Genomic DNA, 13,427 nt, shown 5'->3' with positions numbered 1-13,427 from the left:
AAAACAGGTCTGACCTCCTCTAGTATGCTGTGTCCCCTGGAGAAGAAACCTTTGTACTGGAATTGTGGAACAGATGTGCCTTTGTTTGGGTATGGCAGCCATCTGGATTAAGACCCATTAAGAGACAGAAAATCAATGCCAAGAGGATTACGGCTTTCCAGACCTAAACGGACTAATCTACTAGAAGCAATCAGCAGAGGGATGAAGTCACACTTGTTCTAGTATGCATTATTCCTTGACAAAGATTCACCTTTACTGTTTCTTTGTCAGGTGAACAAATGCAGAAAAAACAGGTCTGACCTCTTCTAGTATACTGTGTCCCTTGGAGAAGAAACCTTTGTACTGGAATAGTGGTACATAAGTGCCTATGTTTGAGTGTGGCAGCCATCTGCATTTAGAGCCATTAAAAGACAGGCAATCAATGCTAAGTGAATTCCAGCTTTCCAGATCTAAAGGGAATAATCTGCAAGATGGATTCAGAAGAGGGAAGAAGTCACACTTGTTCTAGTATGCATTATTCCTTGACAAAAATTCACTTGTACTGTTTCTTTGTCAGGTGAACAAATGCATAAGAAACAAGTCTGATGTCTTCTAGTATGCTGTGTCCCATGTCTGATGTCTTCTAGTATGCTGTGTCCCAAGTCTGATGTCTTCTAGTATGCTGTGTCCTTAGGAGAAGAACCCGTTGTACTGGAATATTGGAACAGATGTGCCTTTCATTGGGTGTGTCAGCCATTTGGATTAAGAGCCATTATAAGACAGGCAATCAATGCCAAGAGGATTCCGGCTTTCCAGATCTAAATGGAATAATCTGCAAAATGATTTCAGAAGAAGGGAGAAGTCACACTTGTTCTGGTATGCATTATTTCTTGACAAAGATTCACCTGTAATGTTTTTTTGTCAGGTGAACAAATGCAGAAAAAACAGGTCTGACCTCTTCTAGTATGCTGTGTCCCTTGGAGAAGAAACCTTTGTACTGGAATAGTGGAACTGATGTGCCTTTGTTAGGGTGTGGCAACCATCTGGATTTAGACCCATTAAGAGACAGGGAATCAATGACAAGAGGATTACGGCTTTCCAGACCTAAAGGGAATAATCTACAAGAAGCAATCAGCAGAGGGAAGAAGTCACACTTGTTCTAGTATGCATTATTCCTTGACAAAGATTCACCTGTACTGTTTCTTTGTCAGGTGAACAAATGCAGAAAAAACAGGTCTGACCTCTTCTAGTATGCTGTGTCCGCTGGAGAAGAAACATTTGTATTGGAATAGTGGAACAGATGTGCCTTTGTTTGGTTGTAGCAGCCATCTGGATTAAGACCCATTAAGAGACAGGGAATCAATGACAAGAGGATTACGGCTTTCCAGTTCTAAAGGGAATAATCTGCAAGATGGATTCAGAAGAGGGAAGAAGTCACACTTGTTCTAGTATGCATTATTCCTTGACAAAGATTTACTTGTACTGTTTCGTTGTCAGGTGAACAAATGCATAAGAAACAAATCTGATGTCTTCTAGTATGCTGTGTCCCATGTCTGATGTCTTCTAGTATGCTGTGTCCCAAGTCCGATGTCTTCTAGTATGCTGTGTCCTTAGGAGAAGAACCCGTTGTACTGGAATATTGGAACAGATGAGCCTTTAATTGGGTGTGTCAGCCATTTGGATTAAGAGCCATTATAAGACATGCAATCAATGCCAAGAGGATTCCGGCTTTCCAGATCTAAATGGAATAATCTGCAAAATGATTTCAGAAGAAAGAAGAAGTCACACTTGTTCTGGTATGCATTATTTCTTGACAAAGATTCACCTGTAATGTTTTTTTGTCAGGTGAACAAATGCAGAAAAAACAGGTCTGACCTCTTCTAGTATGCTGTGTCCCTTGGAGAAGAAACATTTGTACTGGAATAGTGGAACTGATGTGCCTTTGTTTGGGTGTGGCAACCATCTGGATTTAGACCCATTAAGAGACAGGGAATCAATGACAAGAGGATTACGGCTTTCCAGACCTAAAGGGAATAATCTACAAGAAGCAATCAGCAGAGGGAAGAAGTCACACTTGTTCTAGTATGCATTATTCCTTGACAAAGATTCACCTGTACTGTTTCTTTGTCAGGTGAACAAATGCAGAAAAAACAGGTCTGACCTCTTCTAGTATGCTGTGTCCGCTGGAGAAGAAACCTTTGTATTGGAATAGTGGAACAGATGTGCCTTTGTTTGGTTGTAGCAGCCATCTGGATTAAGACCCATTAAGAGACAGGGAATCAATGACCAGAGGATTATGGCTTTCCAGACATAAAGGGAATAATCTACAAGAAGCAATCAGCAGAGGGAAGAAGTCACACTTGTTCTAGTATGCATTATTCCTTGACAAAGATTCACCTGTACTGTTTCTTTGTCAGGTGAACAAATGCAGAAAAAACAGGTCTGACCTCTTCTAGTATGCTGTGTCCCCTGGAGAAGAAACCTATGTACTGGAATAGTGGAACAGATGTGCCTTTGTTTGGTTGTAGCAGCCATCTGGATTAAGACTCATTAAGAGACAGGGAATCAAAGACAAGAGGATTACGGCTTTCCAGACCTAAAGGGAATAATCTACAAGAAGCAATCAGCAGAGGGAAGAAGTCACACTTGTTCTAGTATGCATTATTCCTTGACAAAGATTCACCTGTACTGTTTCTTTGTCAGGTGAACAAATGCAGAAAAAACAGGTCTGACCTCTTCTAGTATGCTGTGTCCCCTGGAGAAGTAACCTTTGTACAGGAATAGTGGAACAGATGTGCCTTTGTTTGGTTGTAGCAACCATATGGATTAAGACCCATTAAGAGACAGGGAATCAATGACAAGAGGATTACGGCTTTCCACCCCTAAAGGGAATAATCTACAAGAAGCAATCAGCAGAGGGAAGAAGTCACACTTGTTCTAGTATGCATTATTCCTTGACAAAGATTCACCTGTACTGTTTCTTTGTCAGGCGAACAAATGCAGAAAAAACAGGTCTGTCCTCTTCTTGTATGCTGTGTCCCCTGGAGAAGAAACCTTTGTACTGGAATAGTGGAACAGAGGTGCCTTTGTTTGGTTGTAGCAGCCATCTGGATTAAGACCCATTAAGAGACAGGGAATCAATGAAAAGAGGATTACGGCTTTCCAAACCTAAAGGGAATAATCTACAAGAAGCAATCAGCAGAGGGAAGAAGTCACACTTGTTCTAGTATGCATTATTCCTTGACAAAGATTCACCTGTACTGTTTCTTTGTCAGGTGAACAAATGCAGAAAAAACAGGTCTGACCTCTTCTAGTATGCTGTGTCCCCTGAAGAAGAAATCTTTGTACTGGAATAGTGGAACAGATGTGCCTTTGTTTGGTTGTAGCAGCCATCTGGATTAAGACCCATTAAGAGACAGGGAATCAATGCCAAGAGGATTACGGCTTTCCAGACCTAAAGGGAATAATCTACAAGAAGCAATCAGCAGAGGGAAGAAGTCACACTTGTTCTAGTATGCATTATTCCTTGACAAAGATTCACCTGTACTGTTTCTTTGTCAGGCGAACAAATGCAGAAAAAACGGTCCGACCTCTTCTAGTATGCTGTGTCCCCTGGAGAAGAAACCTTTGTACTGGAATAGTGGAACAGATGTGCCTTTGTTTGGTTGTAGCAGCCATCTGGATTAAGTCCCATTAAGAGACAGGGAATCAATGACAAGAGGATTACGGCTTTCCACCCCTAAAGGGAATAATCTACAAGAAGCAATCAGCAGAGGGAAGAAGTCACACTTGTTCTAGTATGCATTATTCCTTGACAAAGATTCACCTGTACTGTTTCTTTGTCAGGTGAACAAATGCAGAAAAAAACAGGTCTGACCTCTTCTAGTATGCTGTGTCCCCCAGAGAGGAAATCTTTGTACTGGAATAGTGGAACAGATGTGCCTTTGTTTGGGTGTGGCAACCATCAGGATTAGGACCCATTAAGAGACAGGGAATCAATGACAAGAGGATTACGGCTTTCCAGACCTAGAGGGAATAATCTACAAGAAGCAATCAGCAGAGGGAAGAAGTCACACTTGTTCTAGTATGCATTATTCCTTGACAAAGATTCACTTGTACTGTTTCTTTGTTAGGTGAACAAATGCAGAAAAAAACAAGTCTGATTCCTTCTAGTATGCTGTGTCCCCTGGAGAAGAACCCTTTGTAATGGAATACTGGAAAAGAAGTGCCTTTGTTTGGGTGTGGCAGCCATCTGGATTAAGAACCATTATAAGACAGGATATCAATCCTAAGTGAATTCCAACTTTGCAGATCTAAAGAGAATAATCTACAAGATGGATTTAAAAAGGGAAGAAGTCACACTTGTTCTAGTATGCATTATTCCTTGACAAAGATTCACCTGTACTGTTTCTTTGTCAGGTGAACAAATGCAGAAAAAACAGGTCTGACCTCTTCTAGTATGCTGTGTCCGCTGGAGAAGAACCCTTTGTACTGGAATAGTGGAACAGATGTGGATTTGTTTGGGTGTGGCAGCCATCTGGATTAAGACCCATTAAGAGACAGGGAATCAATGCTAAGAGGATTACGGCTTTCCAGACCTAAAGGGAATAATCTACAATAAGCAATCAGCAGAGGGAAGAAGTCACACTTGTTCTAGTATGCATTAATCCTTGACAAAGATTCACCTGTACTGTTTCTTTGTCAGGTGAACAAATGCAGAAAAAACAGTTCTGACCTCTTCTAGTAAGCTGTGTCCCCTGGAGAAGAACCCTTTGTATTGGATTAGTGGAACAGAAGTGGATTTGTTTGGATGTGGCAACCATCTGGATTAAGAGCCATTGAAAGACAACCAATCAATGCTAAGTGAATTCCGGCTTTCAAGATCTAAAGGGAATAATCTGCAAGATGGATTCAGAGGAGGGAAGAAGTCAAACTTGTTCTAGTATGCATTATTCCTTGAAAAAGATTCACTTGTACTGTTTCTTTGTCAGTTGAACAAATGCAGAAAAAACAGGTCTGACCTCTTCTAGTATGCTGTGTCCCTTGGAGAAGAACCCTTTGTATTGGATTAGTAGAACAGAAGTGGATTTGTTTGGGTGTGGCAACCATCTGGATTAAGAGCCATTAAAAGACAGCCAATCAATGCTAAGTGAATTCCGGCTTTCAAGATCTAAAGGGAATAATCTGCAAGATTGATTCAGAGGAGGGAAGAAGTCAAACTTGTTATAGTATGCATTATTCCTTGACAAAGATTCACCTGTACTGTTTCTTTGTCAGGTGAACAAATGCAGAAAAAACAGGTCTGACCTCTTCTAGTATGCTGTGTCCCCTGGAGAAGAAACCTTTGTACTGGAATAGTGGAACAGATGTGCCTTTGTTTGGGTGTGGCAACCATCTGGATTAAGACCCATTAAGAGACAGGGAATCAATGCCAAGAGGATTAGGGCTTACCAGACCTAAAGGGAATAATCTACAAGAAGCAATCAGCAGAAGGAAGAAGTCACACTTGTTCTAGTATGCATTAATCCTTGACAAAGATTCACCTGTACTGTTTCTTTGTCAGGTGAACAAATGCAGAAAAAACAGGTCTGACCTCTTCTAGTATGCTGTGTCCCCTGGAGAAGAACCCTTTGTATTGGATTAGTGGAACAGAAGTGGATTTGTTTGGATGTGGCAACCATCTGGATTAAGAGCCATTAAAAGACAGGCAATCAATGCTAAGTGAATTCCGGCTTTCAAGATCTAAAGGGAATAATCTGCAAGATGGATTCAGAGGAGGGAAGAAGTCACACTTGTTCAAGTATGCATTATTCCTTGACAAAGATTCACCTGTACTGTTTCTTTGTCAGGTGAACAAATGCAGAAAAAACAGGTGTGACCTCTTGTAGTATGCTGTGTCCCCTGGAGAAGAAACCTTTGTACTGGAATAGTGGAACAGATGTGCCTTTGTTTGGGTGTAGCAACCATCTGGATTAAGACCCATTAAGAGACAGGGAATCAATGCCAAGAGGATTACGGCTTTCCAGACCTAAAGGGAATAATCTACAAGAAGCAATCAGCAGAGGGAAGAAGTCACACTTGTTCTAGTATGCATTAATCCTTGACAAAGATTCACCTGTACTGTTTCTTTGTCAGGTGAACAAATGCAGAAAAAACAGGTCTGACCTATTCTAGTATGCTGTGTCCCTTGGGGAAGAACCCTTTGTATTAGATTAGTGGAACAGAAGTGGATTTGTTTGGATTTGGCAACCATCTGGATTAAGAGCCATTGAAAGACAACCAATCAATGCTAAGTGAATTCCGGCTTTCAAGATCTAAAGGGAATAATCTGCAAGATGGATTCAGAGGAGGGAAGAAGTCAAACTTGTTCTAGTATGCATTATTCCTTGACAAAGATTCACTTGTACTGTTTCTTTCTCAGTTGAACAAATGCAGAAAAAACAGGTCTGACCTCTTCTAGTATGCTGTGTCCCTTGGAGAAGAACCCTTTGTATTGGATTAGTAGAACAGAAGTGGATTTGTTTGGGTGTGGCAACCATCTGGATTAAGAGCCATTATAAGACAGGATATCAATCCTAAGTGAATTCCAACTTTCCAGATCTAAAGAGAATAATATGCAAGATGGATTCAGAAGAGGGAAAAAAGTCACACTTGTTCTTGTATGCATTATTCCTTGACAAAGATTCACCTGTAGTGTTTCTTTGTCAGGTGAACAAATGCAGAAAAAACAGGTCTGACCTCTTCTAGTATGCTGTGTCCCTTGGAGAAGAACCCTTTGTACTGGAATAGTGGAACAGATGTGGATTTGTTTGGGTGTGGCAGCCATCTGGATTAAGACCCATTAAGAGACAGGGAATCAATGCTAAGAGGATTATGGCTCTCTAGACCTAAAGGGAATAATCTACAAAAAGCAATCAGCAGAGGGAATAAGTCACACTTGTTCTAGTATGCATTAATCCTTGACAAAGATTCACCTGTACTGTTTCTTTTTCAGGTGAACAAATGCAGAAAAAAAAACAAGTCTGATTCCTTCTAGTATGCCGTGTCCCCTGGAGAAGAACCCTTTGTAATGGAATACTGGAAAAGAAGTGCCTTTGTTTGGGTGTGGCAGCCATCTGGATTAAGAACCATTATAAGACAGGATATCAATCCTAAGTGAATTCCAACTTTCCAGATCTAAAGAGAATAATATGCAAGATGGATTCAGAAGAGGGAAAAAAGTCACACTTGTTCTTGTATGCATTATTCCTTGACAAAGATTCACCTGTACTGTTTCTTTGTCAGGTGAACAAATGCAGAAAAAACAGGTCTGACCTCTTCTAGTATGCTGTGTCCCTTGGAGAAGAACCCTTTGTACTGGAATAGTGGAACAGATGTGGATTTGTTTGGGTGTGGCAGCCATCTGGATTAAGACCCATTAAGAGACAGGGAATCAATGCTAAGAGGATTATGGCTTTCCAGACTTAAAGGGAATAATCTACAAGAAGCAATCAGCAGAGGGAAGAAGTCACACTTGTTCTAGAATGCATTAATCCTTGACAAAGATTCACCTGTACTGTTTCTTTGTCAGGTGAACAAATGCCGAAAAAACAGGTCTGACCTCTTCTAGTATGCTGTGTACCCTGGAGAAGAAACCTTTGTACTGGAATAGTGGAACAGATATGCCTTTGTTTGGGTGTGTCAACCATCTGGATTAAGACCCATTAGGAGACAGGGAATCAATGACAAGAGGATTACAGCTTTCCAGACCTAAAGGGAATAATCTACAAGAAGCAATCAGCAGAGGGAAGAAGTCACACTTGTTCTAGTATGCATTATTCCTTGACAAAGATTCACCTGTACTGTTTCTTTGTCAGGTGAACAAATGCAGAAAAAAAAACAAGTCTGATTCCTTCTAGTATGCTGTGTCCCCTGGAGAAGAACTCTTTGTAATTGAATACTGGAAAAGAAGTGCCTTTGTTTGGGTGTGGCAGCCATCTGGATTAAGAACCATTATGAGACATGATATCAATCCTAAGTGAATTCCAACTTTCCAGATCTAAAGAGAATAATCTACAAGATGGATTCAGAAGAGGGAAGAAGTCACACTTGTTCTAGTATGCATTATTCCTTGACAAAGATGCACCTGTACTGTTTCTTTGTCAGTTGAACAAATGCAGAAAAAACAGGTCTGACCTCTTCTAGTATGCTGTGTCCGCTGAAGAATAACCCTTTGTACTGGAATAGTGGAACAGATGTGGATTTGTTTGGGTGTGGCAGCCATCTGGATTAAGACCCATTAAGAGACAGGGAATCAATGCTAAGAGAATTACGGCTTTCCGGACCTAAAGGGAATAATCTACAATAAGCAATCAGCAGAGGGAAGAAGTCACACTTGTTCTAGTATGCATTAATCCTTGACAAAGATTCACCTGTACTGTTTCTTTGTCAGGTGAACAAATGCAGAAAAAACAGGTCTGACCTATTCTAGTATGCTGTGTCCCCTGGGGAAGAACCCTTTGTATTGAATTAGTGGAACAGAAGTGGATTTGTTTGGATTTGGCAACCATCTGGATTAAGAGCCATTGAAAGACAACCAATCAATGCTAAGTGAATTCCGGCTTTCAAGATCTAAAGGGAATAATCTGCAAGATGGATTCAGAGGAGGGAAGAAGTCAAACTTGTTCTAGTATGCATTATTCCTTGACAAAGATTCACTTGTACTTTTTCTTTGTCAGTTGAACAAATGCAGAAAAAACAGGTCTGACCTCTTCTAGTATGCTGTGTCCCTTGTAGAAGAACCCTTTGTATTGGATTAGTAGAACAGAAGTGGATTTGTTTGGGTGTGGCAACCATCTGGATTAAGAGCCATTAAAAGACAGCCAATCAATGCTAAGTGAATTCCGGCTTTCAAGATCTAAAGGGAATAATCTGCAAGATTGATTCATAGGAGGGAAGAAGTCAAACTTGTTATAGTATGCATTAATCCTTGACAAAGATTCACCTGTACTGTTTCTTTGTCAGGTGAACAAATGCAGAAAAAACAAGTCTGATTCCTTCTAGTATGCTGTGTCCCCTGGAGAAGAACCCTTTGTAATGGAATACTGGAAAAGAAGTGCCTTTGTTTGGGTGTGGTAGCCATCTGGATTAAGAGCCATTATAAGACAGGATATCAATCCTAAGTGAATTCCAAATTTCCAGATCTAAAGAGAATAGTGGAACAGATGTGGATTTGTTTGGGTGTGGCAGCCATCTGGATTAAGACCCATTAAGAGACAGGGAATCAATGCTAAGAGGATTACGGCTTTCCCGACCTAAAGGGAATAATCTACAAGAAGCAATCAGCAGAGGGAAGAAGTCACATTTGTTCTAGTATGCATTAATCCTTGACAAAGATTCACCTGTACTGTTTCTTTGTCAGGTGAACAAATGCAGAAAAAACAGGTCTGACCTCTTCTAGTATGCTGTGTCCCCTGGAGAAGAACCCTTTGTATTGGATTAGTGGAACAGAAGTGGATTTGTTTGGATGTGGCAACCATCTGGATAAAGGGCCATTAAAAGAGAGCCAATCAATGCTAAGTGAATTCCGGCTTTCAAGATCTAAAGGGATTAATCTGCAAGATGGATTCAGAGGAGGGAAGAAGTCACACTTGTTCTAGTATGCATTATTCCTCGACAAAGATTCACCTGTACTGTTTCTTTGTCAGGTGAACAAATGCAGAAAAAACAGGTCTGACCTCTTCTAGTATGCTGTGTCCCCTGGAGAAGAAACCTTTGTACTGGAATAGTGGAACAGATGTGCCTTTGTTTGGGTGTGGCAGCCATCTGGAATAAGACCCATTAAGAGACAGGGAATCAATGCTAAGAGGATTACGGCTTTCCAGACCTAAAGGGAATAATCTACAAGAAGCAATCAGCAGAGGGAAGAAGTCACACTTGTTCTAGTATGCATTATTCCTTGACAAAGATTCACCTGTACTGTTTCTTTGTCAGGTGAACAAATGCAGAAAAAACAGGTCTGACCTCTTCTAGTATGCTGTGTCCCTTGGAGAAGAACCCTTTGCACTGGAATAGTGGAACCGATGTGCCTTTGCTTGGGTGTGTCAACCCTTTGGATTAAGAGCCATTATAAGACAGGCAATCAATACCAAGAGGATTCCGGCTTTCCAGATCTAAATGGAATAATCTGCAAAATACATTCAGAAAAAGGAAGAAGTCACACTTGTTCTGGTATGCATTATTCCTTGACAAAGATTCACTTGTATTGTTTCTTGGTCAGGTGAACAAATGCAGAAAAAAAAGGTCTGACCTCTTCTAGTATGCTGTGTCCCTTGGAGAAGAAACCTTTGTACTGGAATAGTGGTACAGAAGTGCCTATGTTTGGGTGTGGCAGCCATCTGGATTAAGAGCCATTAAAAGACAGGCAATCAATGCTACGTGAATTCCAGCTTTCCAGATCTAAAGAGAATAATCTGCAAGATAAATTAGTGGAACAGAAGTGCCTCTGCTTGGGTTTGGCAGCCATCTGGATTAAGACCCATTAAGCGACAGGAAATCAATGCCAAGAGGATTACGGCTTTCCAGACCTAAAGGGAATAATCTACAAGAAGCAATCAGCAGAGGGAAGAAGTCACACTTGTTCTAGTATGCACTATTCCTTGACAAAGATTCACCTGTACTGTTTCTTAGTCAGGTGAACAAATGCAGAAAAAACAGGTCTGACTTCTTCTAGTATGCTGTGTCCCTTGGAGAAGAAACCTTTGTACTGGAATAGTGGTACAGAAGTGCCTATGTTTGGGTGTGGCAGCCATATGCATTAGGAGCCATTAAAAGACAGGCAATCAATGCTAAGTGAATTCCAGCTTTCCAGATCTAAAGGGAATAATCTGCAAGATGGATTCAGAAGAGGGAAGAAGTCACACTTGTTCTAGTATGCATTATTCCTTGACAAAGATTCACTTGTACTGTTTCTTTGTCAGGTGAACAAATGCAGAAGAAACAAGTCTGATGTCTTCTAGTATGCTGTATCCCAAGTCTGATATCTTCTAGTATGCTGTGTCCCTAGTCTGATGTCTTCTAGTATGCTGTGTCCCTAGGAGAAGAACCCGTTTTACTTGAATATTGGAACAGATGTGCCTTTCATTAGGTGTGGCAACCACTTGGATTAAGAGCCATTATAAGACACGCAATGAATGCCAAGAGGATTCCGGCTTTCCAGATCTAAATGGAATAATCTGCAATATGATTTCAGAAGAAGGAAGAAGTCAAACGTGTTCTAGTATGCATTATTTCTTGACAAAGATTCACCTGTACTGTTTCTTTGTCAGGTGAACAAATGCAGAAAAAACAGGTCTGACCTCTTCTAGTATGCTGTGTCCCTTGGTGAAGAAACCTTTGTACTGAAATAGTAGTACAGAAGTGCCTATGTTTGGGTGTGGCAGCCATCTGGATAAAGACCCATTAAAAGACAGGCAATCAATGCTACGTGAATTCCAGCTTTCCAGATCTAAAGTGAATAATCTGAAAGATAAAATAGTGGAACAGAAGTGCCTCTGCTTGGGTGTGACAGCCATCTGGATTAAGACCCATTAAGAGACAGGGAATCAATGCCAAGAGGATTATGGGTTTCCAGACCTAAATGGAATAATCTACAAGAAGCAATCAGCAGAGGGAAGAAGTCACACTTTTTCTCGTATGCATTATTCCTTGACAAAGATTCACCTGTACTGTTACTTTGTCAGGTGAAAAAATACAGAAAAAACAGGTCTGACCTCTTCTAGTATGCTGTGTCCCTTGGAGAAGAAACATTTGTACTGGAATACTGGAACAGATATGCCTTTGATTGTGTGTGTCAGCCCTTTGGATTGAGAGCCATTATAACACAGGCAATCACTACCAAGATGATGGCGGCTTTCCAGATTTAAATGGAATAATCTGCAAGATGGATTCAGAAGAGGGAAGAAGTCACACTTGTTCTAGTATGCATTATTCCTTGACAAAGATTCACTTGTACTGTTTCTTTGTTAGGTGAACAAATGCAGAAGAAACAAGTATGACCTCTTCTAGTATGATGTGTCCCTAGGAGAAGAACCCTTTGTACTGGAATAGTGGAACAGATGTGAATTTGATTGGGTGTGGCAGCCATCTGGATTAACAGCTATTATAAGACAGGCAATCAATGCCAAGAGGATTCCGGCTTTTCAGATCTAAATGGAATAATCTGCAATACGGATTCAGAAGAGGGAAGAAGTCACACTTGTTCTAGTATGCATTATTCCTTGACAAAGATTCACTTGTACTGTTTCTTTGTCAGGTGAACAAATGCAGAAGAAACAAGTCTGATGTCTTCTAGTATGCTGTGTCCCTTGGAGATGAAACCTTTGTACTGGAATAGTGGAACAGACGTGCCTTTGTTTGGGTGTGGCAACCATCTGCATTAAGAGCCATTAAGAGACAGGCAATCAATACTGAGTGGATTCCGGCTTTTCAGATCTAAAGGGAATAATCTGCGAGATGAATTCAGAAGAGGGAAGAAGTCACACTTGTTCTGTTATGCATTATTCCTTGACAAAGATTCACTTGTATTGTTTCTTTGTCAGGTGAACAAATGCAGAAGAAACAAGTCTGATGTCTTCTAGTATGGTTTGTCCCTTGAAGAAGAACCCTTTGTAATGGAATATTGGAACAGAAGGGCCTTTGTTTGTGTGTGGCAGACATCTGGATTGAGAGCCATTAGGAGACAGGCATCATTGCCAAGCGGATTCTGGCTCTCCAGATCTTCTTCTTCTTCTTTGTCTGCATATCTTCCCGCTTCTATGTGGGCTCGATGTTTCTGGGCAGCTTTCTCCATCTACCTCTGTCCCACACTTCATCACCGGTTAATCCCTTTGATCGAAGGTCATCCTTGATACAGTCCACCCACCTTCGCTTTGGTCTCCCTCTCCTTCTCATTTCCTGTACCTCCATCTCCATCACTCTCCTCCCAATATACTGTTCGTCTCTTCCATGACATGACCGTACCACCTCAGTCTACTTTCTTCATCACTCTCCTCCCAATATACTGTTCGTCTCTTCTCATGACATGACCGTACCACCTCAGTCTACTTTTTCATCACTCTCCTCCCAATATACTGTTCGTCTCTTCTCATGACATGACCGTACCACCTCAGTCTACTTTCTTCATCACTCTCCTCCCAATATACTGTTCGTCTCTTCTCATGACATGACCGTACCACCTCAGTCTACTTTCTTCATCACTCTCCTCCCAATATACTGTTCGTCTCTTCTCATGACAAGACCGTACCACCTCAGTCTACTTTCTTCATCACTCTCCTCCCAATATACTGTTCGTCTCTTCTCATGACATGACCGTACCACCTCAGTCTACTTTCTTCATCACTCTCCTCCCAATATACTGTTCATCTCTTCTCATGACATGACCGTACCACCACAGTCTACTTTCTTGGATC

The sequence above is a fragment of the Palaemon carinicauda genome, chromosome 18 (genome assembly GCF_036898095.1).
Source record: "Palaemon carinicauda isolate YSFRI2023 chromosome 18, ASM3689809v2, whole genome shotgun sequence".
Lineage (NCBI taxonomy): Eukaryota > Metazoa > Arthropoda > Malacostraca > Decapoda > Palaemonidae > Palaemon > Palaemon carinicauda.
This window is presented reverse-complemented; position numbering follows the sequence as displayed.